The sequence below is a fragment of the Apodemus sylvaticus genome, chromosome 3 (assembly GCF_947179515.1).
Source record: "Apodemus sylvaticus chromosome 3, mApoSyl1.1, whole genome shotgun sequence".
In the NCBI taxonomy this organism is placed as follows: Eukaryota; Metazoa; Chordata; class Mammalia; order Rodentia; family Muridae; genus Apodemus; species Apodemus sylvaticus.
Window position 1 is genome coordinate 68,063,335 of NC_067474.1, and position 27,508 is coordinate 68,090,842.

Sequence of the window (27,508 nt, forward strand, 5' to 3'; positions counted from 1 at the left end):
TAAAAGCAATCAAAGACTGATCCCCATATGACTCAGATATTAGAAATTTTGGACAGCGCTCAAGTATTAAACTGTGCTTGGCAATTGAAACTTATGAAAAGATTCAGACAGTTACAAAAAAATCTTAGCAGAAAAGAAAGCGAAAGAACCACACAGAAATCTTATTACTGAACAAACAATATCCTAAACAGTCTGAAGTCCTTCTTGTTTGGAGAAGTCCTTCGAGATGAAGGTTTGGGCCCACCTAACACAGAGGAAGATGAAGGCCAACCTTCAGCTTGGAGGATCAAAAATGTTTTCAGCTCTTTCTCCCATTTTCATCTTTCCAAACAATAGACATTTGGGTTTATTATTGGTTTATTATTCCTTTAAGCAGAGATAATAGTGATTCTCCAGGAGTTACTTTTATGCCTAAGGATCCATAGCTAGGGGAAAATGAAAATGAAATTTGAGCCCATGTTATACACGCATGCACACACATGCACATACACAAACACACACACACACACAAATTATAAGTAGGGAATAATATGTCTCAAATAAGTAACTTCTTATCTGAGACATATTATTTTCAGTATGTATCTGAGACTTCTTAATGATGATGACAATGATGATAATGATTAATAAATTTGCAAGAAGGAGAAAATTAATGAAAACTAAGCAGAAAAAAATAAATACAGAAATAGTTCAGAAATGAGGAAAATGTGCCAATTATTTAAACTTAATAGAGTTGGTAAAACACTGGCAGAGCTGATTAATACTTGAAAAGGGGGGAAATGCAAATTCCTAATATCAGGCATCAAACAAGTGATGTTGTCACTGATTCCTCAGTTGTAAATATGATAAAGGACACTGGGGACTCTCTGTGTTCACACATCTGACAATTAGAAAACATGGGTTAAAGCTTCAAAACTTCAGATTCCAAAATTTCACTGGAAGTAATAGGATTCATATACATATTTCTATAATCTTGTTCAAAAATTGAGTTCTTAATTGAAAAATACCCCAGACAGAAATCTTTAAGTTCAGATGTTTCCTCTAAAGTCTACTTCCAAACATTTAAAAATAAAATTAATATCCAATTTCATGCAATTGCCTCAAGAAAATTAGAGCAGGGGAGACTTCCAAGGATGCTTTATGTGGCTGTGATTACCCTGATACCTAAACAAGACTAAGACCAGGCAAAACTATAAATAACAATGGACATGGCCTCAGATGCAAAGTCCTCAGTTCAACATTAAAGAATGCGGGCCACCAATGCATCAGCAGTATTCACTTCTGACTTGAGGCTGAGTGAATCCTAACCTACTGTTGAAGTGCACTCTGGTTAGGCTATACATTCCATATAGTACACTATAGGATGAGAGGGAAAAGAGGAAACTGGAAAATGAATGATCTGTCATGGAAGAATTGAGCCTTGTACAGTCTGATCTTGAGAGACCATTATTAATAATGGTAAGGAGTCACTTGGCTCTCTGTTAATAGAATGTGTGCACATTCATCTGTGTGTGGGTGCACCTGTGTGTGCAGAGCACAGAGGGTGAGGGTGCAAATAGGACATCATGCTTCAAGTGCCATCCGTCCTTCCTCTTCTTCCTGCTCACCTCCCCCGACTTCCTTCAGTAGGAAGAGTTTCTTTCTCGCATGATATGTTACAAGTAGGCGAGTCTGATTGACCAGAGTGCACCAGGATGTCTATCTAAGTCTCCCTGGGGCTGGAATTACAAGTGAGAGTCACCCTGCCCCGCTCTTAAAACATGAATTCTGAGGACTGAACTCAAGTTCTAGCGTTTTACAAGGTAAACACTTTACGGACTAAGCTATATCCCTCAGTCCTACAGCAGGGCTTTTTTGAGTCACTCCAATTTTATCCATGAATCTTCCTTTACTCTCTTTGTCCTTGGGCTTTTACTTTGTCATTCTGCCGCTGTTGTTCTCCCAGGCTTGGTCTTGGGGAAGAAAGCGAGCACACCTGTTCAAGCGGCCGTGCCTTCCCGAGATCTATACACACTGTTCCAGTGAGTTATCCACACGCATTCTACCATTGCAAGATGTCTGCTTATGCTGGGAGCCGAAGCAGTGGTTCCCAATGGATGGGTTATGACTCCTTCTGCAAGCCTCTATGCCCAAAAATATTTTTATTCATAACAGTCGCAAAATGACAGTTATGAAGTAACAACGAAAATAATTTTATGGTTGAGGGTTGCCACAGTATGAGGAACTGTATTAAAGGGTCACATTAGGAATGAGAGCCACTGCCTTATAGTAATAACATTTTCTGGAATGTGTTTTGATATTTTCTTGTTTTATTATTTTCTGTCTTACTCAGATTTGTGTGCAGCCATTTTACCCTGTTAGAGTAGAAAATAATTACCTGTTTTAAACTATTCTTCAATGTTTTCCTATTTTTTCACTATCTTTGCATTTAGAAATTTAACTCTAAGCACATTTTTGAATATTTAATAAGTTATTGTTTGAAATATGAAATGGCCCTCATGGGTTCATGCCCAAAGAATTGATACCCACTTGGTCACACCATTTTGAGAAGTTGTGGATCCTTTAGAAGGTGGGACCTACCTGGGGGAAGTGAGTTTCTGTAGGAAGGTCCTTGATGCTCAGAGTCTGACCCTATTTCTGCCACATCTCAGCTTCACTATGATGTGAGAAGCTAAGGAATCCAGGCTGTGTGGTCTTATCCCTATACTGCCTATGGCTGTATCATCCACACTATGAAGGACTATATTCCTTTGAATCATGAGAAAGAACACATTCTTCCTTAGTTGTCTGTCCTATTTTATCTCGTTAAAAAATGATTAAACATGAGATGTTTTTGATACTTCAGACATTACGTCAGTAGGTATTTGTAATAGCCTTTTGTGCCTTCACTAGAAAATGTCCTTATGAATTTTTTTTTGCAATTCTGTCTTATTTTGTGAGATAAAATTTGAGTTATATTTTAGTTCAAAAAATCTGTTTTTATAATACATATATATATATATACATATATTACAAATTTTGAAGAGAATTTATTTAGGAACGAAAATGAATCAGTATGTATAACTTCTTTATATGCAATCTATAAAGAATCATCAGAAGTATAGACATTTTAACAGTAGGAATTCTTCATATCCATAAATATAGAGAAAGCCTTCCATTTCTGTGTATCTTTTATGTCTTTGCTGAGCTATATTGTTTGTTGTAATGCTATTTTATTTTATTTTTTTTTTTATTTGATATAATTTATTTACATTTCAAATGATTTCCCCTTTTCTAGCCCCCCCCCCACTCCCCGAAAGTCCCGTAAGCCCCCTTCTCTTCCCCTGTCCTCCCTCCCACCCCTTCCCAGTTCCCCGTTCTGGTTTTGCCAAATACTGTTTCACTGAGTCTTTCCAGAACCAGGGACCACTCCTGCTTTCTTCTTGTATCTCATTTGATGTGTGGATTATGTTTTGGGTATTCCAGTTTTCTAGGTTAATAACCACTTATTAGTGAGTGCATACCATGATTCACCTTTTGAGTCTGGGTTACCTCACTTAGTATGATGTTCTCTAGCTCCATCCATTTGCCTAAGAATTTCATGAATTCATTGTTTCTAATGGCTGAATAGTACTCCATTGTGTAGATATACCACATTTTTTGTATCCACTCTTCTGTTGAGGGATACCTGGGTTCTTTCCAGCATCTGGCAATTATAAATAGGGCTGCTATGAACATAGTAGAGCATGTATCCTTATTACATGGTGGGGAATCCTCTGGGTATATGCCCAGGAGTGGTATAGCAGGATCTTCTGGAAGTGAGGTGCCCAGTTTTCGGAGGAACCGCCAGACTGCTTTCCAGAGTGGTTGTACCAATTTGCAACCCCACCAGCAGTGGAGGAGTGTTCCTCTTTCTCCGCACCCTCTCCAACACCTGCTGTCTCCTGAATTTTTAATCTTAGCCATTCTGACTGGTGTAAGATGAAATCTTAGGGTTGTTTTGATTTGCATTTCCCTAATGACTAATGAAGTGGAGCATTTTTTAAGATGCTTCTCCGCCATCCGAAGTTCTTCAGGTGAGAATTCTTTGTTTAACCCTGTACCCCATTTTTTAATAGGGTTGTTCGGTTTTCTGGAGTCTAACTTCTTGAGTTCTTTATATATATTGGATATTAGCCCTCTATCTGATGTAGGATTGGTGAAGATCTTTTCCCAATTTGTTGGTTGCCGATCTGTCCTCTTGATGGTGTCCTTTGCCTTACAGAAACTCTGTAACCTTATGAGGTCCCATTTGTCAATTCTTGCTCTTAGAGCATACGCTATTGGTGTTCTGTTCAGAAACTTTCTCCCTGTACCGATGTCCTCAAGGGTCTTCCCCAGTTTCTTTTCTATTAGCTTCAGAGTGTCTGGCTTTATGTGGAGGTCCTTGATCCATTTGGATTTGAGCTTAGTACAAGGAGACAAGGATGGATCAATTCGCATTCTTCTGCATGCTGACCTCCAGTTGAACCAGCACCATTTGTTGAAAAGGCTATCTTTTTTCCATTGGATGTTTTCAGCCTCTTTGTCGAGGATCAAGTGGCCATAGGTGTGTGGGTTCATTTCTGGATCTTCAATCCTGTTCCATTGATCCTCCTGCCTGTCACTGTACCAATACCATGCAGTTTTTAACACTATTGCTCTGTAGTATTGCTTGAGGTCAGGGATACTGATTCCCCCAGATTTTCTTTTGTTGCTGAGAATAGTTTTAGCTATCCTGGGTTTTTTTTTTTTTTTTTTTTTTTTTTTTTTTTTTTTTTTTTTTTTCGATATAATTTTTTTTATTATTCGATATAATTTATTTACATTTCAAATGATTTCCCCTTTTCTAGCCCCCCCACTCCCCGAAAGTCCCGCAAGCCCCCTTCTCTTCCCCTGTCCTCCCACCCACCCCTTCCCACTTCCCCGTTCTGGTTTTGCTGAATACTGTTTCACTGAGTCTTTCCAGAACCAGGGGCCACTCCTCCTTTCTTCTTGTACCTCATTTGATGTGTGGATTATGTTTTGGGTATTCCAGTTTTCTAGGTTAATATCCACTTATTAGTGAGTGCATACCATGATTCACCTTTTGAGTCTGGGTTACCTCACTTAGTATGATATTCTCTAGCTCCATCCATTTGCCTAAGAATTTCATGAATTCATTGTTTCTAATGGCTGAATAGTACTCCATTGTGTAGATATACCACATTTTTTGCATCCACTCTTCTGTTGAGGGATACCTGGGTTCTTTCCAGCATCTGGCAATTACAAATAGGGCTGCTATGAACATAGTAGAACATGTATCCTTATTACATGGTGGGGAGTCTTCTGGGTATATGCCCAGGAGTGGTATAGCAGGATCTTCTGGAAGTAAGGTGCCCAGTTTTCGGAGGAACCGCCAGACTGATTTCCAGAGTGGTTGTACCAATTTGCAACCCCACCAGCAGTGGAGGAGTGTTCCTCTTTCTCCACACCCTCTCCAACACCTGCTGTCTCCTGAATTTTTAATCTTAGCCATTCTGACTGGTGTAAGATGAAATCTTAGGGTTGTTTTGATTTGCATTTCCCTAATGACTAATGAAGTTGAGCATTTTTTAAGATGCTTCTCCGCCATCCGAAGTTCTTCAGGTGAGAATTCTTTGTTTAACTCTGTACCCCATTTTTTAATAGGGTTGTTTGGTTTTCTGGAGTCTAACTTCTTGAGTTCTTTATATATATTGGATATTAGCCCTCTATCTGATGTAGGATTGGTGAAGATCTTTTCCCAATTTGTTGGTTGCCGATTTGTCCTCTTGATGGTGTCCTTTGCCTTACAGAAACTTTGTAATTTTATGAGGTCCCATTTGTCAATTCTTGCTCTTAGAGCATACGCTATTGGTGTTCTGTTCAGAAACTTTCTCCCTGTACCGATGTCCTCAAGGGTCTTCCCCAGTTTCTTTTCTATTAGCTTCAGAGTGTCTGGCTTTATGTGGAGGTCCTTGATCCATTTGGATTTGAGCTTAGTACAAGGAGACAAGGATGGATCAATTCGCATTCTTCTGCATGCTGACCTCCAGTTGAACCAGCACCATTTGTTGAAAAGGCTATCTTTTTTCCATTGGATGTTTTCAGCCTCTTTGTCGAGGATCAAGTGGCCATAGGTGTGTGGGTTCATTTCTGGATCTTCAATCCTGTTCCATTGATCCTCCTGTCTGTCACTGTACCAATACCATGCAGTTTTTAACACTATTGCTCTGTAGTATTGCTTGAGGTCAGGGATACTGATTCCCCCAGATTTCCTTTTGTTGCTGAGAATAGTTTTAGCTATCCTGGGTTTTTTGTTGTTCCAGATGAATTTGATAATTGCTCTTTCTAGCTCTGTGAAGAATTGAGTTGGGATTTTGATGGGTATTGCATTGAATCTGTATAGTGCTTTAGGCAAAATGGCCATTTTAACTATATTGATTCTGCCGATCCATGAGCATGGGAGGTTTTCCCATTTTTTGAGGTCTTCTTCCATTTCCTTCTTCAGAGTCTTGAAGTTCTTGTCATACAGATCTTTCACATGTTTGGTAATAGTCACCCCAAGATACTTTATACTGTTTGTGGCTATTGTGAAGGGGGTCATTTCCCTAATTTCTTTCTCAGCCTGCTTATCCTTTGAGTATAGGAAGGCCACTGATTTGCTTGAGTTGACTTTATAACCTGCCACTTTGCTGAAGTTGTTTATCAGCTGTAGGAGCTCTCTAGTGGAGTTCTTTGGGTCACTTAGGTAGACGATCATGTCGTCTGCAAATAATGATAGTTTGACTTCTTCCTTTCCAATTTGTATCCCTTTGACCTCCTTATGTTGTCGAATTGCCCGAGCTAGTACCTCAAGTACAATATTGAAAAGATAAGGAGAAAGGGGGCAGCCTTGTCTGGTCCCTGATTTCAGTGGGATTGCTTCAAGTTTCTCTCCATTTAGTTTGATGCTGGCTACCGGTTTGCTGTATATTGCTTTTACTATGTTTAGGTATGGGCCTTGAATTCCTGTTCTCTCCAAGACTTTAAGCATGAAGGGATGCTGAATTTTGTCAAATGCTTTTTCAGCATCCAATGAAATGACCATGTGGTTTTGTTCTTTGAGTTTGTTTATGTAGTGGATTGTATTGATGGATTTCCGTATATTGAACCAACCCTGCATTCCTGGGATAAAGCCTACTTGATCATGGTGGATGATCGTTTTGATGTGTTCTTGGATTCGGTTGGCAAGAATTTTATTGAGTATTTTTGCATCGATGTTCATAAGGGAAATTGGTCTGAAGTTCTCTTTCTTTGTTGGATCTTTGTGTGGCTTTGGTATCAGCGTAATTGTGGCTTCGTAGAAGGAATTGGGAAGTGTTCCTTCTGTTTCTATTTTGTGGAATAGTTTGAAGAGTATTGGTGTTAACTCTTCTTTGAAGGTCTGGTAGAATTCTGCACTGAAGCCATCTGGTCCTGTGCTTTTTTTGGTTGGAAGACTTTCTATGACTCCTTCTATTTCTTTAGGCATTATGGGACTGTTTAGATGGTCTAGTTGGTCCTGATTTAATTTTGGTATTTGGTATCTGTCAAGGAAATTGTCCATTTCCTCCAGATTCTCCAGTTGTGTTGAGTATAGGCTCTTGTAGTAGGATCTGATGATTTTTTGGATTTCCTCAGTTTCCGTTGTTATATCTCCCTTTTCATTTCTAAGTTTGTTAATTTGGATACTTTCTCTGTGCCCTTTGGTCATTCTGGCTAAGGGTTTATCTATCTTGTTGATTTTCTCAAAGAACCAGCTCCTGGTATTGTTGATTTTTTGTATGGTTCTCTTTGTTTCTACTTGATTGATTTCGGCCCTGAGTTTGATGATTTCCTGCCTTCTACTCCTCCTGGGCGAAATAGCTTCTTTTTGTTCCAGGGCTTTCAGGTGTGTCATTAAGCTGGTAATGTATGCTCTCTCCATTTTCTTTTTGGAGGCACTCAGGGCTATGAGTTTTCCTCTTAGCACTGCTTTCATTGTGTCCCATAGATTTGGGTATGTTGTGTTTTCATTTTCATTGTGTTCTAAAAAGTCTTTAATTTCTTTCTTTATTTCTTCCTTGACCAAGGTATCATTGAGTAGAGTATTGTTCAGTTTCCACGTGTATGTGGGCTTTCTGTTGTTTCTGTTGCTATTGAAGACCACTTTTACTCCATAGTGATCAGATAGGAGGCATGGGATTAGTTCGATCTTCTTATATTTGTTGAGGTCTGTCTTGTGACCAATTATATGGTCGATTTTGGAGAAGGTACCATGAGGTGCTGAGAAAAAGGTATATTCTTTTGTTTTAGGATAGAATGTTCTATATATATCTGTTAAATCTAATTGGTCCAAAGCTTCAATTAGTTTCATTGTGTCCCTGTTTAGTTTCTGTTTTCCTGATCGGTCCATTGAGGAAAGTGCAGTGTTGAAGTCACCCACAATTATTGTGTTAGGTGCAATGTGTGCTTTTAGTTTTAATAAAGTTTCTTTTACAAAAGAGGGTGCCCTTACATTTGGGGCATAGATGTTCAGGATTGTCAGTTCTTCTTTTTGTATTTTTCCTTTGACCAGCAAGAAGTGACCCTCAGGGTCTCTTTTGATGACTTTGGGTTGAAAGTCAATTTTATCTGATATTAAAATGGCTACTCCAGCTTGTTTCCTGAGACCATTTGCTTGTAAAATTGTCTTCCAGCCTTTTACTCTAAGGTAGTGTTTGTCTTTGGCCCTGAGGTGTGTTTCCTGTAAGCAGCAAAATGTAGGGTCCTGTTTACGTATCCATTCAGTTAGTCTGTGTCTTTTTATTGGGGCATTAAGTCCATTGATGTTAAGAGATATTAAGGAATAGTGATTGTTACTTCCTATCATTTTTGACGTTATTTTTTAAATTTGAATGCTTAACTTCTTTTGGGTTTGATGAAAGGTTACTATCTTGCTTTTTCCAGGGTGAAGTTTCCCTCCTTGTATTGGTGTTGTCCTCCTATTATCCTTTTTAGGGCCGGGTTTGTGGATAGATATTGGGTAAACTTGGTTTTGTCATGAAATATCTTAGTTTCTCCATCTATGGTGATTGAGAGTTTTGCTGGATATAGTAGTTTTGGTTGGCATTTGTGTTCTCTTAGAGTCTGCATGAGATCTGCCCAGGACCTTCTAGCCTTCATAGTCTCAGGTGAAAAGTCTGCTGTGATTCTGATAGGTCTTCCTTTATATGTTACTTGGCCTTTTTCTCTTACTGCCTTTAGTATTCTTTCTTTGTTTAGAACATTTGGTGTTTTGATTATTATGTGACGGGAAGTATTTCTGTTCTGGTCCAGTCTGTTTGGAGTTCTGTAGGCTTCTTGTATATTCATGGGCATCTCTCTCTTTAGGTTAGGGAAGTTTTCTTCCATAATTTTATTGAAGATATTTGCTGGCCCTTTAAGTTGTAAATCTTCACTCTCCTCTATGCCTATAATCCTTAGGTTTGGTCTTCTCATTGTGTCCTGGATTTCCTGGATATTTTGGGTTACAAGCTTTTTGCATTTTGCATTTTCTTTAACTGTTGAGTCCATGGTTTCTATGGAATCTTCAGCATCTGAGATTCTTTCTTCTATCTCTTGTATTCTGTTGTTGATATTTGTATCTCTGTCCCCTGATTTCTTCCCAAGGCTTTCTATCTCCAAAGTTGTCTCCCTTTGAGTTTTCTTAGTTGTTTCTACTTCTGATTTTAGATCCTGGATGGTTTTGCTTAGCTCCTTCACTTGCATGTTTGTGTTTTCCTGTAATTCTTTAACAGATTTTTGTGTTCTCTCTTTCATGAGCTCAGCCTGTTGACCAAAGTTCTCCTGTATTTCTTTAAGAGATTTTTGTGTTTCGTCTTTCATGACCTCAGCCTGTTGAGCAAAGTTCTCCTGTATTTCTTTAAGTGTTTTTTGCATTTCCTCCTTGTTGGCTTTTGTATTCTCCTGGATTTCTTTCAATGATTTTTGTGTTTCCCTTGCAAGGGCTTCTACCTTTTGATCCATTGTCTCCTGGATTTCTTTATGTATGACCTTCATGTGTTCCTGTACCAGCATCATGACCAGTGATTTTAAATCCAAATCTTGTTTCACTGGTGTGATGGGGTATCCAGGACATGTTGGTAGAGGAGAATTGGGTTCAGATGTTGCCATATTGCCTTGATTTCTGTTAGTGACGTTCCTGCGTTTGCCTTTTGCCATCTAGTTCTCACTGGTGTTAGTTTGTCTTGTCAGTGCTGGACTCACCAGTGCAAGCTGCCCCTTCCCAGTTGGCCTCTGGTGCACAGCTTACCTCCTGCACTGCTTGTAGACAGTGTGCTGCTGCCCAGGCTGTTCAGATCCCTAAGCAGGCACCCGAAGGCTCCCGCTGGGGCCCGCTGGATTCACTGGAGCACACTGACTTCTCCCAGCTGGCCGCCCGGAAGCCCAGCTAGCCACTTGCAGGACTTGGGGATGTAATGCTGCCGCCCAGACTGATCTGGATCCGGAAGCGGAGAGAGTAGAGCTAAGGCCTTCTGCCTGAGGCCTTGCCCCAGATTGTGTCTGTGGAGCAGATGGAGCCCGTGTGCACTCCCAGGGAGTGCCGACGGTGTATGCTACTGTGACCTCCCCTGAGTTCCGCTCACTCCGCTGGGCAGCCGATCTGCCAACCGGGCTATCGCACACAAGGTTAGCCTGGCCGCCCAGTCCCTGAGTCCAGGCAAAAGCCTGGGAGGCCAAGGTCCGAGCAAAGTTCCCCTACGGCTTTGACTGTTAATTGGGTTTGCCAGGTGACTAGGATGGCGGGCGTGTGCGCCCGCGCTCCCTGAAAGCGCCGGGAGAGTCTGCTTTGCTAACAATCACCTGGGCGGGTTGGCTCACAGATGGCCCACCAAGCCGCCCAGTTCTTGGGGTCAGTCCTGTGCCTTTTGGGGCCTGGACCCCCGCTTTGTTAGCCTTAGGCTATGCCTGTTACAGGTCTGCCCGCCTGAGCTCTCTGTCGTCCCGCAGGCAAAATGGCGGCGGCGCGCGCGCAGGCCTGGGCAAAAAACCTCCTGGTTGGGTTGGCACCCCGATGGCCCCCCGACCCGCCCAGGGCCTGGGTGCAGGCCAACGCCCGTCGGGCTCAGACCACCGCGGTGTTGGCCTCGGATTATGTTTGTGTACCTCAGTCTGTCCGATTCCTGGAGTACGGAACCAAGATGGATCCTCCTCTCCTGACTGGTGGGAGGCCGAGTTCTGAAGTGGCCTCCGTGCAGGAAAGGCGCCGCACAACTGCAGCTGCTTGCCGCCCGGCTGGTCAGCGAAGGTCAGTGGTCGTGGGCGCAGGGCCTAACTGGACCCTGTGACGCCTTGGTTCCACTGCTGATGGCCCTTCAGCTGGAGCAGCCACTGCTGCCGCTGCCGCCGCCGCCGCCGCCGCCGCCGCCCCAATCCTGGGTTTTTTGTTGTTCCAGATGAATTTGATAATTGCTCTTTCTAACTCTGTGAAGAATTGAGTTGGGATTTTGATGGGTATTGCATTGAATCTGTATAGTGCTTTAGGCAAAATGGCCATTTTAACTATATTGATTCTACCGATCCATGAGCATGGGAGGTTTTCCCATTTTTTGAGGTCTTCTTCCATTTCCTTCTTCAGAGTCTTGAAGTTCTTGCCATACAGATCTTTCGCATGTTTGGTAAGAGTCACCCCAAGATACTTTATACTGTTTGTGGCTATTGTGAAGGGGGTCATTTCCCTAATTTCTTTCTCAGCCTGTTTATCCTTTGAGTATAGGAAGGCCACTGATTTGCTTGAGTTGATTTTGTAACCTGCCACTTTGCTGAAGTTGTTTATCAGCTGTAGGAGCTCTCTAGTGGAGTTCTTTGGGTCACTTAGGTAGACGATCATGTCGTCTGCAAATAATGATAGTTTGACTTCCTCCTTTCCAATTTGTATCCCTTTGACCTCCTTATGTTGTCGAATTGCCCGAGCTAGTACCTCAAGTACAATATTGAAAAGATAAGGAGAAAGGGGGCAGCCTTGTCTGGTCCCTGATTTCAGTGGGATTGCTTCAAGTTTCTCTCCGTTTAGTTTGATGCTGGCTACCGGTTTGCTGTATATTGCTTTTACTATGTTTAGGTATGGGCCTTGAATTCCTGTTCTCTCCAAGACTTTAAGCATGAAAGGATGCTGAATTTTGTCAAATGCTTTTTCAGCATCCAATGAAATGACCATGTGGTTTTGTTCTTTGAGTTTGTTTATGTAGTGGATTGTATTGATGGATTTCCGTATATTGAACCAACCCTGCATTCCCGGGATAAAGCCTACTTGATCATGGTGGATGATCGTTTTGATGTGTTCTTGGATTCGGTTGGCAAGAATTTTATTGAGTATTTTTGCATCGATGTTCATAAGGGAAATTGGTCTGAAGTTCTCTTTCTTTGTTGGATCTTTGTGTGGCTTTGGTATCAGCGTAATTGTGGCTTCGTAGAAGGAATTGGGTAGTGTTCCTTCTGTTTCTATTTTGTGGAATAGTTTGAAGAGTATTGGTGTTAACTCTTCTTTGAAGGTCTGGTAGAATTCTGCACTGAAACCATCTGGTCCTGTGCTTTTTTTGGTTGGAAGACTTTCTATGACTCCTTCTATTTCTTTAGGCTTTATGGGACTGTTTAGATGGTCTAGTTGGTCCTGATTTAATTTTGGTATTTTGTATCTGTCAAGGAAATTGTCCATTTCCTCCAGATTCTCCAGTTGTGTTGAGTACAGGCTCTTGTAGTAGGATCTGATGATTTTTTGGATTTCCTCAGTTTCCGTTGTTATGTCTCCCTTTTCATTTCTAAGTTTGTTAATTTGGATACTTTCTCTGTGCCCTTTGGTCAGTCTGGCTAAGGGTTTATCTATCTTGTTGATTTTCTCAAAGAACCAGCTCCTAGTTTTGTTGATTTTTTGTATGGTTCTCTTTGTTTCTACTTGATTGATTTCGGCCCTGAGTTTGATGATTTCCTGCCTTCTACTCCTCCTGGGTGAAATAGCTTCTTTTTGTTCTAGGGCTTTCAGGTGTGTCATTAAGTTGGTAATGTATGCTCTCTCCATTTTCTTTTTGGAGGCACTCAGGGCTATGAGTTTTCCTCGTAGCACTGCTTTCATTGTGTCCCATAGATTTGGGTATGTTGTGTTTTCATTTTCATTGTGTTCTAAAAAGTCTTTAATTTCTTTCTTTATTTCTTCCTTGACCAAGGTGTCATTGAGTAGAATATTGTTCAATTTCCACGTGTATGTGGGTTTTCTGTTGTTTCTGTTGCTATTGAAGACCACTTTTATTCCATAGTGATCAGATAGGAGGCATGGGATTAGTTCTATCTTTTTATATTTGTTGAGGTCTGTCTTGTGACCAATTATATGGTCGATTTTGGAGAAGGTACCATGAGGTGCTGAAAAAAAGGTATATTCTTTTGTTTTAGGATAGAATGTTCTATATATATCAGTTAAGTCTAATTGGTCCAAAGCTTCAATTAGTTTCATTGTGTCCTTGTTTAGTTTCTGTTTTCCTGATCGGTCCATTGAGGAAAGTGCAGTGTTGAAGTCACCCACAATTATTGTGTTAGGTGTAATGTGTGCTTTGAGTTTTAATAGAGTTTCTTTTATGAAAGAGGGTGCCCTTGCATTTGGAGCATAGATGTTCAGGATTGAGAGTTCTTCTTGTTGTATTTTTCCTTTGACCAGCAAGAAGTGTCCCTCAGAGTCTCTTTTGATAACTTTGGGTTGAAAGTCAATTTTATCTGATATTAAAATGGCTACTCCAGCTTGTTTCCTGAGACCATTTGCTTGTAAAATTGTCTTCCAGCCTTTTACTCTAAGGTAGTGTTTGTCTTTGACCCTGAGGTGTGTTTCCTGTAAGCAGCAAAATGTAGGGTCCTGTTTACGTATCCAGTCAGTTAGTCTGTGTCTTTTTATTGGGGCATTGAGTCCATTGATGTTAAGAGATATTAAGGAATAGTGATTGTTACTTCCTATCATTTTTGACGTTATTTTTTAAATTTGATTGCTTAACTTCTTTTGGGTTTGATGAAAGGTTACTATCTTGCTTTTTTCAGGGTGGAGTTTCCCTCCTTGTATTGGTGTTGTCCTCCTATTATCCTTTTTAGGGCTGGGTTTGTGGATAGATATTGGGTGAACTTGGTTTTGTCGTGAAATATCTTAGTTTCTCCATCTATGGTGATTGAGAGTTTTGCTGGATATAGTAGTTTTGGTTGGCATTTGTGTTCTCTTAGAGTCTGCATGAGATCTGCCCAGGACCTTCTAGCCTTCATAGTCTCAGGTGAAAAGTCTGCTGTGATTCTGATAGGTCTTCCTTTATATGTTACTTGGCCTTTTTCTCTTACTGCCTTTAGTATTCTTTCTTTGTTTAGAACATTTGGTGTTTTGATTATTATGTGACAAGAAGTATTTCTGTTCTGGTCCAGTCTGTTTGGAGTTCTGTAGGCTTCTTGTATATTCATGGGCATCTCTCTCTTTAGGTTAGGGAAGTTTTCTTCCATAATTTTATTGAAGATATTTGCTGGCCCTTTAAGTTGTAAATCTTCACTCTCATCTATGCCTATAATCCTTAGGTTTGGTCTTCTCATTGTGTCCTGGATTTCCTGGATATTTTGGGTTACAAGCTTTTTGCACTTTGCATTTTCTTTAACTGTTGAGTCCATGGTTTCTATGGAATCTTCAGCATCTGAGATTCTTTCTTCTATCTCTTGTATTCTGTTGTTGATATTTGCATCTCTGTCCCCTGATTTCTTCCCAAGGCTTTCTATCTCCAAAGTTGTCTCCCTTTGAGTTTTCTTAGTTGTTTCTACTTCTGATTTTAGATCCTGGATGGTTTTGCTTAGCTCCTTCCCTTGCATGTTTGTGTTTTCCTGTAATTCTTTAAGAGATTTTTGTGTTTCCTCTTTCATGAGCTCAGCCTGTTGACCAAAGTTCTCCTGTATTTCTTTAAGAGATTTTTGTGTTTCGTCTTTCATGACCTCAGCCTGTTGAGCAAAGTTCTCCTGTATTTCTTTAAGTGTTTTTTGCATTTCCTCCTTGTTGGCTTTTGTATTCTCCTGGATTTCTTTCAATGATTTTTGTGTTTCCCTTGCAAGGGCTTCTAACTTTTGATCCATTTTCTCCTCAATGTCCTTCATGTGTTCCTGTACCAGCATCATGACCAGTGATTTTAAATCCAAATCTTGTTTTACTGGTGTGATGGGGTATCCAGGACTTGCTGGTAGAGGAGAATTTGGTTCAGATGTTGCCATATTGCCTTGATTTCTGTTAGTGACGTTTCTGCGTTTGCCTTTTGCCATCTAGCTCTCACTGGTGTTACTTGGTCTTGTCAGTGCTGGACTCACCAGTGCAAGCTGCCCCTTCCCCGTTGGCCTCTGGTGCACAGCTTACACTCTGCACTGCCTATAGACAGGGTGCTGTTGTCCAGGCTGTTCAGATCCCGAAGCAGGCACCTGAAGGCTCCCGCTGGGGCCCGCAGGATTTATTGGAGCACACCGACTTCTCCCAGCTGGCCGCCGGGAAGCCCCCACTAGCCTCTTGAGGGACCTGGAGATGTGGCGGCCACCCAGGCTGATCTGAAGCGGAGAGAGTTGAGCTGGGGGCTTCTGCCTGAGGCCTTGCCCCAGATTGTGTCTGTGGACCAGGTGGAACCCGTGTGCACCCCCAGGGAGCTCCGAAGGTGAATGTTGCTGTGACCTCCCCTGTGGTCCGCTCACTCCGCTGGGCAGCCGATTTCCCCAACCGGGCTGGCGCACACTAGGTTAGCCTTGTCGCCTGGGCCCTGAGTCCAGGCAAACGCCTGGGAGGCCAAGGTCCGAGCAAAGTTCCCCTAGGGCTATGTCTGTTATTTGGGTCCGCCAGGTGACCCGGATGGCGGGCGTGCGCGTCCGCGCTCCGCGAAAGCACCGGGAGAGTCTGTTGTGCTAATAACCTCCTGGGCTGGTTGACACACAGATGGCCCACCAAGCCGCCCAGTTCTTGGGGTCAGTCCTGTGCCTTTTGGGGCCTAGACCCCCGTTTTGTTAGCCTCAGGCTACGCTTGTTAGCAGTCTCTGCCCTCCCGAGCACTCTGGCTCCTGTAGGCAAAATGGCGGCGCGTGCACCGGCCGGGGCAAAAAAAAAAACTCCTGGCTGGGTTGGCGCCCCGATGGCCACTCGAACAGCCCAGGGCCTGGGTGCAGGCCAACGCCCGTCTGGCTCAGACCCCTGCGGTGTTGGGCCTAGGATTATGTTTGTGTACCTCGGTCTGACCGATCTCTGGAGCCCGGGATCAAGATGGCGGTGAGTCTCTCCTGACTGGTGGGCAGCCGAGTTCTGAAGTGGCTTCCGTGCAGCGAAAGGCTCCGCAGAACCGCAGTTGCTTGCCGCCCGGCTGGTCAGCGAAGGTCAGTGGTCGTGGGCGCAGGGCCTAACTGGACCCTGTGTCGCCTTGGTTCCACCGCTGATGGCCCTTCAGCTGGAGCAGCCACTGCTACCGCCGCCGCCGCCGCCGCCGCCGCCCGCTATTTTATTTTTTTATTTTTATTATTTTGTTAATTCCCTTTTCAAACAGCTGACAATGTGAATATATAAGCGGAATACTTTTTTTCTATTTTGACTTCATGCTTTGTTCTCTATTGAATTTGTTTAAATGCTTCTGTCTCATTTTAATGTCGTCTACACACTGAGCTTTACTTCTTTATAATATGAGCCTCCTCCCCCAACTTAATCACCCTGTCAGAAACTCAGTACAGCAACAGTGATGAAACAACACCTCCATGACCTGAAGAAAAGCTCTTACTTTTCACCAGTGTTGCAGTTGAGATGTGCATCATCTCCTGAAGACTCATGTTGAGCTCATGCACATCACTGTTGACAGCTGGGACCATGTGGTTGCTGGGAATTGAACTCAGGACCTGTGGAAGAACAGTCAGTGCTCTTAACCATTGAGCCATCTCTCCAGCCCCCAGCTCTTTACTTTTATGTTGGTAAGTTTCTGATAGTTGCTTCAGCTTTTCTTACCCATTGCTGGTCATCATGACTTCTTTTTCCTTCATGCCTTAGCGTTGATGAGTTGTGTGTTTGTAAGCTTTGATGAGTTGTGATTTTGTTTAGTCTCTCCATTTGTTGCTGCATGGTTGCTTATAGCTGTCTCTCATGGCCCTTTATGCTTTCTGATTTCTGAAATTGTTTTGCTGGATCCTCCTTTATGTGTTTCTGCTCTTTAATATGTTATTCCTTTCCTTTCTTTTTCTTTCTTTTTGTATCTGGCTTATTTTGTTCTTTTCCTAGTTCCCTAAAATGTATAGTTATGTAGTTTATTTAAGAGATTTCTTTTTGTCTATGTAGGTATTTACCTCTATAAATTTCCTTCCAGGGATATCTTTTGTGGTCTTCCATAAGCTTTGCTATGCTGTGTTTCCATTTTTTGTTTGTCTCTATTTAAAACATTTTTTCCTCTGTTAATTTCTTCTTTGATATAGACACCAGAAGAAACCCACCTGAGCATTTTTTTTTGCTTTATTTCATTTAAAAAATAGAGAGAGGTAGGCTGATAGGAAGGGATTCAAGGTGTCATTTCTAGAAACATTTTATTGTTTTGAGATGCTCCCAGACTCTGTCTTCATTTCCTCGGTGAGGAAACAGAAACACTAGGGACTGTAAGAGAGCAAGTTAGCCAAATTAAGAGCAAAACTTCTTTCATCTGATTGCTTCACCTGTCAGCAACTCAATAAAAAGCATCACATCTTTCCAAGAAATCACTGGATAGAAATAAAATGAAGAAACAAAGGATTGAAATGTTTATTCTTGCAGATACTCATAAAAGCATACCAGTATTCCTCTACACTTAATCATTAAAGTAGGAAAACCTAAAAAGAAGTATAATGCTTGATGCTTTCAAGGGTCCACAAAAATAGGGCTCAAATATTGTTATAAAATAACAATCTTTTAAGAGCCAACTTAGTATACTAAGGAAAGATGTACATATCTTTATTTCAGGTGTTGAATGAAGCAGCATTTCAAACTAAAAGAGCTTTAAAAGGTACCACTCCTGAGCATATGCCCAGAAGATGATCCCACATATAATAAGGACACATGCTCCACTATGTTCATAGCAGCCTTATTTATAATAGCCAGAAGATGGAAAGAACCCAGATGTCCTTCAACAGAGGAATGGGTATAGAAAATGTGGTACATTTACTCAATGGAGTACTACTCAGCTATTAAAAACAATGAATTCATGAAATTCGTAAGCAAATGGATGGAACTAGAAAATATCCTGAGTAAGGTAACCCAATCACAAAAGAGTGTACATGGTATGCACTTGCTGATAAGTGGATATTAGCTCAAAAGTTGTATACCCAAGATATAATTCACAGACCACATGAAGCTCAAGAAGAAGGATGTCCAAAGTGTGGATACTTTGATCCATCTTAGAAGGTGGATCAAAATACCCATGACTCACAGCCAACCAATAGACTGAGCATAGGGTCACCAATGGAGCAGCTAGAGAAAGGACCCAAGTTGCTGAAGAGGTTTGTAGCCTGGTAGGAGGAATAATAACATATACCAATCAGTACCCCCCAGAGCTCCCAGGGACTAAACTATCAACCAAAGAGTACACATGGAGGGACCCATTGCTCCAGCTACATATCTAGAAGAGGATGGCTTTGTCAGACATCAATGAGAGGAGAGGTCATTGGTCCTGTGAGGGCTCAATGCCCCAGTGTAGGGGAATTCCAGGTCAGGAAAGCGGGAGGGGGTTGGTAAGCAGGGGTATGGGGGATGGGATAGGGTTTTTTTTTTTTTGAAAGGGTAATGAGGAAAGGGAATAGCATTTGAAATGTAAATAAAGCAAATATCTAATTAAAAAGGGTAGAATTAACCAGAAGGAAAGTCCTAAGATAGCAGGGTAGTGTGAGACTATTGTTACTGCTGGAACACAAGGGTGACTGTAAACCATTGTCTTTACTAAAACCCTGCCTTGACTTCTTGATACTTGATTCAGTAGACTTCATACACATTGACTTTGTCTCTTAAGCACTGTGAATATGACACTGTGGCTGAGAGTTTCAAATTTCTATTTCCTGAATCATTAATTTGCAGTTAAAACACAATATAATAAATTATTAATGAGTTAACTGTTTAAAACAACAAACTGTATTACCACACGACTATGGACATTAAAAATGTAGGTGAGTTGCACCAGGTTCTCCTCTTAGGACTTGAGCAGGCTGACTCTGGTTGAAAGCAAGCTTGATTATGTATTATTTCATATTTGTTTGTATGTTATATATGCATAAAATATGTTTTGATCAAATCCTCCCTAGTTCTTCCTTTACTTCCTAATCTTTTTTTAAAATTTTTTATTAGATATATTCTTTCTTTACATTTCAAATATTGTCCCCTTTCCTAGTTCCCCCCTCCCCAGCAAATCCCATAAGCCATCTCCCCTTCCCCAATATAATTAGATTTCCATGAATTCACTTAATCAAATTATGGAAGGTATCCTTATCAAATTAAAAGAATGTATAGGTTGTCTTTCAAGAAGTTCAAGGTAAATACCCTTGTATCAGAAGCTGATAACAAAGACCTATGAGTTCTGACTTCCCATTCAGTTCTATAAAATTAGAAATTATGCAAAAATAAACTGGGGAAGACCCTTGAGGACATGGGTACAGGGGAAAAGTTCCTGAATAAAATACCAATAGCTTATGCTCTAAGTTCAAGAATTGATAAATGGGACCTCATAAAATTACAAAGTTTCTGTAAGGCAAAGGACACTGTCAAATGGACAAAATGGCAACCAACAAATTGGGAAAGGATCTTCACCAACCCTACATCCGAAAGAGGGCTAATATCCAACACATACAAAGAACTCAAGAAATTAGACTCTGGAGAGCCAAATAACCCTATTAAAAAAATGGAGTACAGAGCTAAACAAAGGATTTTCACCTGAAGAACTTCGAATGGCTGAGAAGCACCTTAAAAAATGTTCGACTTCATTAGTCAATAGGGAAATGCAAATCAAAACAACCCTGAGATTTTACCTCACACCAGTCAGAATGGCTAAAATAAAAAACTCAGGAGAAAATAGGTGCTGGTGAGGATGTGGAGAAAGAAGAACATTCCTCCACAGCTGGTGGAGTTGAAAGCTGGTACAACCACTCTGGAAATCAGTCTTGCAGTTCCTCAGAAAACTGGACATGATACTACCAGAGGGCCCCACTGTACCACTCCTAGGCATATACCCAAACGATTCCCCAGCATGTAATTAGGATACATGCTCCACTATGTTCATAGCAGCCCTATTTATAACAGCCAGATGCTGGAAAGAACCCAGATGTCCCCCAACAGAGAAATGGATACAGAAAGTGTGGTATATATACACAATGAAGTACTATTCAGACATTAAAAACAATGAATCCTCTTCAAATCTTACCATCTGGGGCTAAAGAGTTGAGTCAGTGGTAAAGAGCACTTGATGGTCTTGTGAATGACTTCAGTTCACCTACATGGGGGTTCACCACTGCCTCAGGCACTAGGCATGTGTGTGGTACATGGAAATATGTGTAGTCAAATCACTCATATGAATAAAATATACTTAAATTTTAAAAAATCCTAACATCTAACAGCAAGCATATTTTACTTATTTGTATTATTTAAATGTTTGAGTTTTTTTAATCTCAACAATATCAGGGATTCTTTTTTCATCTCTGGATGTAGTTTTTACTTTCAGAATGGTGCTGGCACTCAGCAAATATCCATCCATTTAAGGAGCATGATAGAAATGACATGCAAAGTGAGTTGAGGACTTTTAAAAATATGAATATACTTAAAGACAATAACATGTAGGAATGACTGTCCTCTAGGGTATAGAAAATAGGCAAGTATGATGCAGCAAGAAGGTGGGTTATGTGAAATATACTGTGGAACCCATAGCTCATCAAAGACAAAACACTATACCAGAAGCAATGCATGAAGAGAAATGAACAGAAATAGCACTGGAAGTCATCACAAATCCTTGGATTTGAATTCCCTTTACTTGAAAAGTGGCTGAAGCATTTGAACATCCTCACTAAAGTGATGAAGAAACTCAATGCTTTCATGATTGTGCCATTGTCCTGAGAGTGGAGTGTGATGCTGCTCTGTTAGTTAGCAAGTCATACACGCTCAGTTTTGATTTCTTTCACTTCACCCAGCCTGTTCACTCTTTTGACTGCCAGGGGAAGGGCGACTCATATTTTATCAGCTTCTCCTCTTCATCTTACCTGTGATCAATTATAGAAAATGACCTTTCTTTATATGGTAGGATGATATTTTGATGAAAGTAAAGTGGTAGAATTTTAAAAAACAGTCTTGAGTTGCACTAATAGCCCACAATGCCAATAATATAGATATTCCAAAATACACATTAAAACCATCTTCCTTCAACTCTGAAGATATCTCCATATTCTATAAAATTACTGTAATTTGAGATCACTCAAATAACTGTGGTCTATTTGACAAGAGTATAGAAACAAAATTCTGGTTATGAGAAGATAGAATATATTGTAAAGATAAGAAGAGGGGGAAATACTCTTTGAATGATTCACTATTTGATCTTGGGTCAATCACCTTACTTCTCTTGACTACTGTGACGGCTAGTCTTGGTTGTCACCATGGCTATATCTGAAATGAACTATGGCCCAGACATGCAAGGCACACCTGTAAGAAATTATTTTTGTTTGGTTTGAACTGAATGAATCTACTTGTAGTCTGGTCTTGATGCAGAAAGATACACCTTTAATCTAGGCCACATCTTCTGCTGGAAGTCTATATAAAGACACGAAAGAAGGAATCTTTTACCCTTTGTCTGCTTGCTCTCATCTTACCAGCACATCCATTCCTTCACTGGCATTGGAGCCTACTTCTTTGGGATTTCAGTGTATATTTAAGACCAGCGGAAACATCCAACCTTGTGAATTGAACAGCTACCAGATTCCTGAACTTTTCATTTATAGACAGCCTTTGTTAAGTTAGCTGCCTGTAGCTTGTCATGCCAATATTCATTCTGTCAATTCTGTTACTCTAGAGAATTCTGACTAATGTAAGCACTTTATATATCCTAAAGGTCCTTATATGTATGAGTGGATGGCCACCCCATAAAGAGATCATTCATACAGTAGTTTTATTGTTTAAGCATCTAACACATTCAAAACACTATGGTGTATTCTTTACATATTGTCTTTAAAGTTAAACATCAGGTATCAGACTCTATTTTATACACAAAAAAGCTAGGGCTTGGAAACTTTAAGCAAGTTCTTGGTAGTAGCAGAACCATGAATAAAGCTTTTCTTTAATTATATATTGACATCATTTTGAATCTAGATCATGGTCTTCAATCCACTTGCTATCTGGGTCATTTTTTTTTGTCAAAGAGGATTTGAGTAAACATTCCTTGACTTCACCTACTTCTTTAATAAAAAAATAAAAAAGCTCCAAAATTCATTTTCTGTACCCCCAATTACAAGCACAACACATGGTTTATGGTAGTTGTGCAATAAATAACTTTTGAATAACAGGAATTAGAAATTCTAGTCTATGATGTGCATCATGCGACCTACTTCCTGTAATACACTTCCTGTGACATACCTCCTGTGACATGCATTCTGAGACACACACCCTGTAACACACCTCCAGTGACTATACCCTCATGACACAGCCCCTGTGACACACCACATATGGCATACTTCCTATGATCACAACACCATGACACATCCCCTGTGACCATATCCTCTGTGACAGATCTCCCTGTGACAAACTTCAGCTAATATACAGCAATGCTGGTTCTTTCTATTGTGAATTCACTGCCTATTTTATTAGGCTGTCTTCACCTCATTTCTATCCTCTCATTTATAATTTTGTAGAAGTATCTTGCCATTTTTATGTAATTTGATTCATTATAGCTATAGTTCTCTTCAATGCACCACCTTTGCCATCATATTTAGGGAAGTATAACATACATCATTTTTGTGAAGTTATTATTTTCTCAATTTTTTCCATTTTTTAGGACTCACAAAATTTTAATTTTATAGATGTTTCCAAAAACAGGCTTCCAAAATATTCCAAGAATTTTATATCAATTTTCAGTCTTCCCCTTTCTAATGAAAGAGCATTGCTATTTGTTTTTCTAGCATAATCCTAAGATTTCTGGTAGGATACATAAAGTGAGTTCCAAATAATAACTAGAACAAAAGAGAGTATTTGTTAAATTTTTCAATATGTAAACACTGCCTAAGCCCCTGACCTATATTGTCTTAATACCCCCAAATCCATGAAGGAGGCTTTAATATCTGAAATTTGTAAATCAAGCTGCTGTCTTCACAACCATGTTTTGTTTTCTCTTGTCAGAGTTGAAAATGTCTCCCTTTTAAAAGAAAAAAGAAACAAAATGAAGGTTAGAAGGTTTGCTTTCCACTTTGATTCCCATTAAAAATGACTCCATTAGTTCTAACACGTCTCTATGCTTTTCAGTCCTACCTTTTGCAAGTACCATGAATATTTAGTTATTATGTTCCCACTAACTGGCCCCTTTTATTCTTTTTACCATTTTATACATGTTTTTAAGACTTGGAATTCCCTGGAGAACTTGTTGTGAAGTCACAGGGACCTCTCTTAAACTGACCCCTCTTCTCTTCAGTATAATGAAGACATTGTGGTAAAACCATTGTTTCGATCTTGTGGTACCTGATGTCCTATGGGGTTTTTGTTTTGGATATTAAATATGCTTTGAAATAAAGGCTTCAAACTGTTTATTCTTCTGTCCTGTATTACCAGACTTAGAGGGCAGCCAGTTCAGAATATCCTGTGGGGGCGGGGCCTATGAGGACCATGGAAGACAGAGAACTGGATGATAGGTTTTCTTAGTGCACTAATATCTGGTGCATTTGAACATTTGCAAAGTGAACTATGATATTATGGAACAATTAAACAAAGATACGGTTGTCTGTATCCTTGGTGTGATGGTTAGCTTTGACTATTGTTTGATGAGTTCTGCAATCGGCTAGAAGACAACCTCTGTGACCATTGTAGGTTGTTATCTAAATGAGATTAAGCAAGTAGGAACATCCAGCTCACTTGCTGGTGACATTGTCCCATAGGCTTGGGTTGTTAGGCTAAATAAAAAGAAGAAATACAACTGAGAAACAACATTCATTGCTCTCTTGACTGGGAATGCCATGGGGCCAGCTGCCTATGTTCCCGTCGCCATTCTCCATGATGGTTGAGTCTATTCTGGGTTTGTAAGCCCAAATAAGCTCGCCATCCTTCTTTTTAAAACTTAATTAACAATTAATTAATTAATTAATTAATTACATCCCAAATGCTGCTCCCTCTCCCGTTCCCTTCCTCACAGAGCCCCTCTTTCTCATTCCCTGCCCTTCTCCTCCGAGAGGGTGGCTTCCACCCTGGGGTATCCCTCTACTCTGGGACATCAAGTCTATGCCAAATTGAGCATCCTCTCCCTCTATGCCATGAAGAGCTTCCTGTCTTCTACATACGTGCCGAAGCCTCGTTCCAGCCTCTGTATGTTCTTTGGTTTGTCACTCAGACTCTGAGAGCCCCCAGAAGTCAAGATTTGTTGACTCTGTTGGTTTTCCTATGGAGTTCCCATCCCCTTTAGTTTCTTCATTCCTTCCCCTAACACTTCCGTAAGTGTGCCCGAACGCTGTCTAATGTTTATCGGTGGGTTTCTCCATCTATTTCTGTCTGCAGCTGGGTAGAGCCTCTCAGAGGACAGTTATGCTAGGTTCCTAGCTGCAAACATAACAATATCATTAACAATGTCAGGGATTGGTGCTTTCCATGGGATGGCTTTCAAGTTGGGCCATTTATTGGTTGGCCTTTCCTTCAGTCTCTGCGCCATCATTGCATTTCTTTTAGAAATGAAAAAATTTGGGGTAGAAAGCTTTGTGGGTGATTTGGTGTCCTTATCCCTCCACTGGGGGTCCTGTCTGGGTACAGGAGGTAGCCTCTTCAGGTTCCATGTCCCCACTGTTAGGCATCTCAGCTAAGGTCACCCCCATTAACTCCTCGGAACCTCCCTTTTCCCAGGTCTCTGGGCCTTTTTAGAGACTTGCTTCTCCCCTTGCCCCTACTTCTGATAGCTGAAGTTTTCCATTTATTCTGCTGGCCCTGGGCCTCTCTCCTGTCTCTCCTTGCACCTGATCCTACCTCCCCAATTCTCATTTTCCTCACCCTCACTTCTATACCCAGATCCCTCCCTTCATCGGTCTCCTATGACTATTTTATTTCCCCTTTTAATTGTGAACCAATCCTCCTTGCTTGGACTTTGCTTCTTGTTTAACTTATTTGTGTCTGTGGGATATATCATAGTTACTCTGTACTTTATGGCTAATATCCACTTAACTATTAGTACATACCATGCATGTCCTTTTGGGTCTGGGTTACTTCACTCAGGATGACATTTTCTAGTTCCATTCATTTGCATGCAAAACTCATAATGTCCTTTTTTCTAATAGTTGGATAGGGATAGTATTCCATTGTGTAAACAAACCACAATTTCTGTATCTATTCTCTGGTTGAGGGATATCTGAGCTGCTTCCATTTTCTGGCTATTACAAATAAGGCTGCTATGAACATAGAGGAGCACATGTCCTTTTGGTATGGTAGATCATCTTTTGGGTATATGCCCAGGAGTGGTAAAGCTCGGTCTTCAGGTAGAACTATTTCCCATTTTCTGAGAAACTGCCAAGTCAATTTATAGCAAGGTTGTACCAGTTTGAAATCCCAGCAGCAGTGGAGGAGGGTTTGTTCTCTTTTCTCCACATCCTTGCCAGCATGTGCTGTCCCTTGAGTTTTTTTTTTTTTTTTGATTTTTTTTATTCGATATAATTTATTTACATTTCAAATGATTTCCCTTTTCTAGCCCCCCCACTCCCCGAAAGTCCCGTAAGCCCCCTTCTCTTCCCCTGTCCTCCCACCCACCCCTTCCCACTTCCCCGTTCTGGTTTTGCTGAATACTGTTTCACTGAGTCTTTCCAGAACCAGGGGCCACTCCTCCTTTCTTCTTGTACCTCATTTGATGTGTGGATTATGTTTTGGGTATTCCAGTTTTCTAGGTTAATATCCACTTATTAGTGAGTGCATACCATGATTCACCTTTTGAGTCTGGGTTACCTCACTTAGTATGATATTCTCTAGCTCCATCCATTTGCCTAAGAATTTCATGAATTCATTGTTTCTAATGGCTGAATAGTACTCCATTGTGTAGATATACCACATTTTTTGCATCCACTCTTCTGTTGAGGGATACCTGGGTTCTTTCCAGCATCTGGCAATTATAAATAGGGCTGCTATGAACATAGTAGAGCATGTATCCTTATTACATGGTGGGAAGTCTTCTGGGTATATGCCCAGGAGTGGTATAGCAGGATCTTCTGGAAGTGAGGTGCCCAGTTTTCGGAGGAACCGCCAGACTGCTTTCCAGAGTGGTTGTACCAATTTGCAACCCCACCAGCAGTGGAGGAGTGTTCCTCTTTCTCCACACCCTCTCCAACACCTGCTGTCTCCTGAATTTTTAATCTTAGCCATTCTGACTGGTGTAAGATGAAATCTTAGGGTTGTTTTGATTTGCATTTCCCTAATGACTGATGAAGTTGAGCATTTTTTAAGATGCTTCTCCGCCATCCGAAGTTCTTCACGTGAGAATTCTTTGTTTAACTCTGTACCCCATTTTTTAATAGGGTTGTTCGGTTTTCTGGAGTCTAACTTCTTGAGTTCTTTATATATATTGGATATTAGCCCTCTATCTGATGTAGGATTGGTGAAGATCTTTGCCCAATTTGTTGGTTGCCGGTTTGTCCTCTTGATGGTGTCCTTTGCCTTACAGAAACTTTGTAATTTTATGAGGTCCCATTTGTCAATTCTTGCTCTTAGAGCATACGCTATTGGTGTTCTGTTCAGAAACTTTCTCCCTGTACTGATGTCCTCAAGGGTCTTCCCCAGTTTCTTTTCTATTAGCTTTAGAGTGTCTGGCTTTATGTGGAGGTCCTTGATCCATTTGGATTTGAGCTTAGTACAAGGAGACAAGGATGGATCAATTCGCATTCTTCTGCATGCTGACCTCCAGTTGAACCAGCACCATTTGTTGAAAAGGCTATCTTTTTTCCATTGGATGTTTTCAGCCTCTTTGTCGAGGATCAAGTGGCCATAGGTGTGTGGGTTCATTTCTGGATCTTCAATCCTGTTCCATTGATCCTCCTGCCTGTCACTGTACCAATACCATGCAGTTTTTAACACTATTGCTCTGTAGTATTGCTTGAGGTCAGGGATACTGATTCCCCCAGATTTTCTTTTGCTGCTGAGAATAGTTTTAGCTATCCTGGGTTTTTTGTTGTTCCAGATGAATTTGATAATTGCTCTTTCTAACTCTGTGAAGATTGAGTTGGGATTTTGATGGGTATTGCATTGAATCTGTATAGTGCTTTAGGCAAAATGGCCATTTTAACTATATTGATTCTACCGATCCAT